Below are 5,752 nucleotides of genomic sequence, written 5' to 3' on the forward strand. Positions count from 1 at the left end.
TATTCACCAGGACAATGATGGACTCGTCATTTTTTTTTAAAATTTTCAAAACTGGCTTTATTCATGACATTATCAAAAAAACTCCCACCCCCTGGAAATGAGCTAAAAAAATGAACAAAATCTGCCTTTCACCTCCCTGTTCTTACTTCCTCCCATTCCCTTCAAATAAAAGGGAAAAAAGAAAAACAAGATAAAACACTGAACAACAAAAAATGCCCTCAAAGCCCCCAAATCTAGGAAGTGCATTTCCCCAGGGGGAAAGGGAATTCACACTGCAGCGGCTGGGGGTAGAACGGAGATCTTCCAGTTACCCTGCAAAGAAAGGCACGGAAAACAGAAAAAGAAACACAAAAGGAAACAGAATAGCTCACCAGGCAATCTGGAGGGGCAAGGAGCCAGAAAAGAGGGGTGGGTGGGTGGTAGAGCTGGCAGGACAGGAGCAGGCAGGAGACGACTGTGAAAATTACGGTAAAGATGGAGGGAAGGTAGCAACAGAACAGTTTGGTGTCCTTCCACAGCCCTGGATTAAAATAATCCCTCCTACACCCCTGTCCACCTACTCTTGAGCAGCCCACAAGAAGGTGAAGTGGGACAGGGAATCAGGGGCAGCAACCCGCGCAGCTGAGATGTGTCGATGGCAATCCCCAGAGTGAATGAGCAGCCCCCTTCCCCACTCCCTTTTTTCCTCCCTCTCTCTCCTCCTAATACACTCTTTTTTTAGAAAACGGAATACTATGACGTCACTCTAACCCAGTCCTGTAAGTGCCACCCAGGGGCCTGTTAAAACCGCTGTTGCAGTGTACACAGAAATTAATAAATAATAATCTACACCTGAAATTAGACAATGTTATAAACCATTATGACCTCAATAAAATAATTCGGAAGAAAAGAAACCACTGTAGGATGGAGAGCAGGAACTTTTGTAGTGGGTGGGCCCTGCAAGGTATTGGCTTTGGGGAAACCCCGCTCTGTTGTGCTGATGCCTGGTCTGTTGGTTCTTTTTGGATCACCTTGATTTGTCTTCCTTTAAATAGGGAATCATCTTAGGCCAGGGAAGTCCACACTGATTCTTTGTCTGAGAAATCTGTATATGGCAAACCGTTTGCCACCGAGTACGGTAGCACGTTGACTGAACCACAACCATGAGAGTGTTTCCAGCACTTCTGCTGTTGCACAATAGTCTACATTGCCAGCACAGATGAACGGGCATCAGCCTCTGTCTTCTCAGTGGACAGGATCACTGGGCCAGCATTGCCTGGAGGTGAAATCGCCTTCATCTGCTTCTCTATCTCCTTTGCTACTAGCTTGTTTAGCTTCTCAGCTTCTTCCTCCATCTCCCTGACTCGGGCTTTGATTGCCTCCAGCTCTACATCCTTAATGGCGCTGTCTCCAGGGTTACCCTCCACCAGTCCCAGCTCCACCCTCCCCAAGGCTCCAGGAGGCTCCTGGGCTAGGTCTAGGACCCGGGGGGCAGAGGGTGGGCAGCGACTCCTCTTAGTGCTGGGATTCAGGCTTGGACTCCAGCAGCAGCTCCTCATTGTCCGTTGAATAAATGGTGCTGGGAGAAAGGGTTGCCAGTGGAAGACAATACAGTTGGATCCATCCCTCACACCATTCAGGGAAGAAACTCCAAATGGATCAGGGGTGTATTAGAAGAATATATGAGTAAATTTCTTTATAACCTTCATCTAGGGAAACACTTTCAATTAAGTCTCAAAATCCAGATGCAATAAAAGGGAAGATTTATAAAGTTAACTACAAAAATACAATACATTTTTATGGCAAAAACGACATAAAAATGGTCAAAAGAAAACTGACAGATTGGCTGAAAATACATTCAACATAATTAAGAAAAAGGCTAATATCCTTAAATATAAATAATTCTTTAAATTTGAGGGACAAAAATTCAAAACTCACTGGAAAAATAAGAAAAAGATATTACCAGACATTTTATAAAACATATGTAGATGAAAATGTCCCTTAAACATATGAAAAGTGTTCAAGTGTATTAATTATTAGAGACATTAGATAAACCCTTGTTAGATTGGTGAAAATTAAAAAATGTGATGACATTTTATTGGTGAGGTTGTAGGGAAACATATTCTCATTTATCGCTGAAGAGAATGCAAACTGGTACCACCCTTCTACAGGGCGATTTCCCAATACATAATGCTATAGACTGAAGTACGTGTCTCCCTAAAATCCATATGTTGAAACCTAATCCCCAGTGTGATGGTATTTAAAGGTGGGGGCTTTGGGTGGTGATTAGGTTATGAGAGACTGGAATTGGTACCTTTATAAAAGATACCCCAGAGAGCATCCTTGCCCCTTCTCCACGTAGGGCACAGTGAGAAAATGGTGATCTGTGAACCAGGAAGTGGGTCCCCCCAAGACACTGAATTTGCTAGCACCTTGATCTTGGAATTTCCAGTTTCCAGTTTCCAGAACTATGAGAAATAAAATTCTGTTTTTATAAGCCACCTGGTATTTTGTTATAGCAGCCCAAAAGGACTAAGACTGAAATTGGGATTGAGAAGTGGGGTGTGGCTGTAACAAACACCTAGTGGCTTTGGAAATGGGTAATAGCGAGACATGCTAGAAAACACCTACATTGCTGTGAATGGACAATTAAGTGTGATTCTGGTGAAGGCTCAGAAAGAAAAGAGGAGACCTGTAGAGAAAGACTGGATTGCAGAGAAAGCCTCAACATTCTACCTGAACAAAATATTGGTAGAAATAGGGACAGTGAAGGCCATTTTGATGAGGTGTCATATGGTAATGAGAAGCATGTTATTGGAATGGGAGGAAGGGCCATCCTTGTTATAAAGTGGCAAAGAACTTGGCTGAATTGTGTTAATGTCCTGGTGTTTTGTGGAACATAGAACTTGTAAGTGATGAAATTGGATATTTAGCTGAAGAAATTTCTAAGCAAAGTATTGCCTCCTTCAGACTGTTTATAGTAAAATGCAAGAGGAGAGAAATAATTTGAAGACAGAATTGTTAAGCAAAAAGGAAGCAGAACATAAAGATTTGGAAGATTCTTAGCCCACCTATGTTGTAAAAAATGAGAAATCTTGGTCAGGAGAGAGCACTGAGGGTGTGGCCAGGGAGTCTGAACAGACAAAGACACCTAACGAGACAACATATGCACTTAATTTTTGACCCAGGGGTCCTACTTCTAGAAATTTGACCTGAAAGTACATCTCCAACAATATGAAAATAAAAATGCACAAGTTTCTTTATTAGGAATTGATTATAATTGCAAATTGTTGAAGACAATCTAAATATTCATACATGTAAATTGGTTGAATGAACCATGGTGCATTCACACAATGAATTTCTATGCCGCTATAAAAAAGACTGAGAAAGATCTCCGTAAACTGATATGGACTGATTTTCAGGATAGATTGTTAAACGAAACAGAAGAGTGCAAAAGAATATCCATAGGTACTATTTATGTAAAAGAGGAAATATAAGAAAATATACACATACCTGTCAGTTATGCAAAATGAAATACCAAGAGTAACCAGAAACTAATGAGTTACTTACAGAAGTTGGGTGGAAGCTGTGGTGAGAATGGGTGAATGCGGATGAGGCAGAAGAGATGAGGGAGAAGTGATGCTTCTCTGAATTGAACATAACTTTTCTGTTGTTATTGTTCTGATTCTTTGAGCCGTGATGATTCTTCATATATCCCAAAATATAAATGATTAAAATTAACCAGAATTTTAATTTTGGGGGAGACTGAAGAAGAAATATGAAGAGCAACAAATTAAATCTAACCTAAGTATTACAAATAAATAGCATAACCACACTCAAAACTGTGGGAAGAAAATAACTAACCTAAGTTACTTTTTAAAAGAACATCTTGACTATATACTTTGAGGCTAAAGACAAAAAGAACTGTGCACAAATGTTATACTCTTATACTCACAAAAAGAACTGTGTAACTGTATATCATAATATGTGTATATTACACAAATATATATTATACAAATATTAAACTTGTTTCTCACAGGGCTATGGATATCAATTCTGAAACTACTTTATATGTATATCAGGACTGAGCAAATAGGTACATATGTTATGAATAATTAGAGCTGAATTTCTCACTCAAAGAAAGGACTTATAAATAAGGAAACAGGGAAGGTTAGAATGAACTCCCCTGCTGCCTCTCTCTCTCTGTGTATGTATTATATATACACACATACACAGAGTGAGATATATGTGTATGTATGTATGTGTATACATGTGTACATGCATGCATAGCTGAATAAATGACTGGTTTCTGTGTGTATAGATATATACATATATTTACATATGCACATATGATGCACATATTTGTGTATATGAGTATATTTATATATGCATATATGTATAGCTGATACATCTAGACCTATCTATCTATCCATCTATTTATCTATCTACCTACCTACATATTCTAGTTCTATCAACTGAGTGGACTGGGAAACAAAGATAATTCAGTACCAATGAAATTGTTAAATCCAAGGCTGAGCTAGTGAAAGTACAAAAATGATCCTGGAATGTTTTGTTGTGCTAGAAAATAATGAAGTGATCAAAAAATGATGGGAGCTTGTTGAAAGGACATAGAAGTCTACACAAAAGGCCTTCCAAAGGCCACATCTGGGATACTTTGAGAAACATAAATAAATATAGTAATACATTATAAACCATAGAATACAATAAATTTCCATGAGTCCATAAGAGTATAAGTAAGTAATTGAATAAATAAATAATGCAGGAGAAAGGACAGATTTTCCTTACAGTAGAGTTCTAATTAGTTAAATGTAGAGGAAACAATGAAAATAGAAAATCACTCTTTGGCAAACACCACAGTAATAATTGTTAGAGGCGAGAATCATAGATGGATACTAAAATTAACAGGCAAAATTATAAAGGGAAAAAGAAGATTTGCATGGGCTCAAAGTAACTTCCCCCAATATATTTATTACTTACAACAGGAAAAAAGCAGTATCTTTATAGTGGAGAAATCTGGCAGACATTACCTGACTGAAGTAGTCAAGTTAACATCATCAATAATAAATTCTGTCCACATCCTGTACCTCTGATGTGATACACTGTGAAGGCACACGGCATCAGTTCTGCAAATAACACTTTTGTGATATTCTCACCAAAAATGAATGTAATAAAAGAAATCACTGAAACTCCAAAACTGAAAGACATTCTACAAAATCACAGTACTCTTCAAAATGTTAAGGACACAAAAGACAAAGAAAGACTGAGGAACTGTACCATACTGGGACTAAGGACACCTGCCATTCTACTGTGCTGTGGGATTCTGGATTAGATTTTGAGCATCACAAGGGCATTATGTCGGTGTTGCAATCCAATGTACACATCAGGATAGATGCGGAGAGGGCTGATGGCCACTCTGAGTTTATTATAACCAGCGTTTCAATATATACATAGCTTACATCTGTTAAACATACACAGGTATTCTGGATGAAGTAATTAGCGAAGAATGCCAAGAATTCTTAGTGATTTCTCAAGGAGCCCTCCCTTGGCCTCTGTTTTGATATTATCATGTTACTGCTGTGCTCGTATATTTTATCTCGGAGCATGCAAGGCCTCCTAGGCAACGGCCCCTCCTGTTCCCGATATCGTGTCTCCATCTGTGCCCCCGGGTGACCGATGCCTGTCTTAGGTTGCCTCCCCCTGGAGGTCTTACCCGTCATTGGCTAACCAGCCTTCTCACCTCTGGTCACAGTTT

At 39.2% G+C, this 5,752-nt stretch overlaps 1 pseudogene; it reads right to left on the reverse strand.

The window, feature by feature from the left end:
• Window positions 1–865: 865 nt before the first annotated feature.
• Window positions 866–1,538, reverse strand: LOC103541791 (polyadenylate-binding protein 2 pseudogene; annotated as a pseudogene).
• Between the last annotated feature and the right edge of the window lie 4,214 nt (window positions 1,539–5,752).

Source organism: Equus przewalskii, chromosome 1 (genome assembly GCF_037783145.1).
Source record: "Equus przewalskii isolate Varuska chromosome 1, EquPr2, whole genome shotgun sequence".
NCBI lineage: Eukaryota > Metazoa > Chordata > Mammalia > Perissodactyla > Equidae > Equus > Equus przewalskii.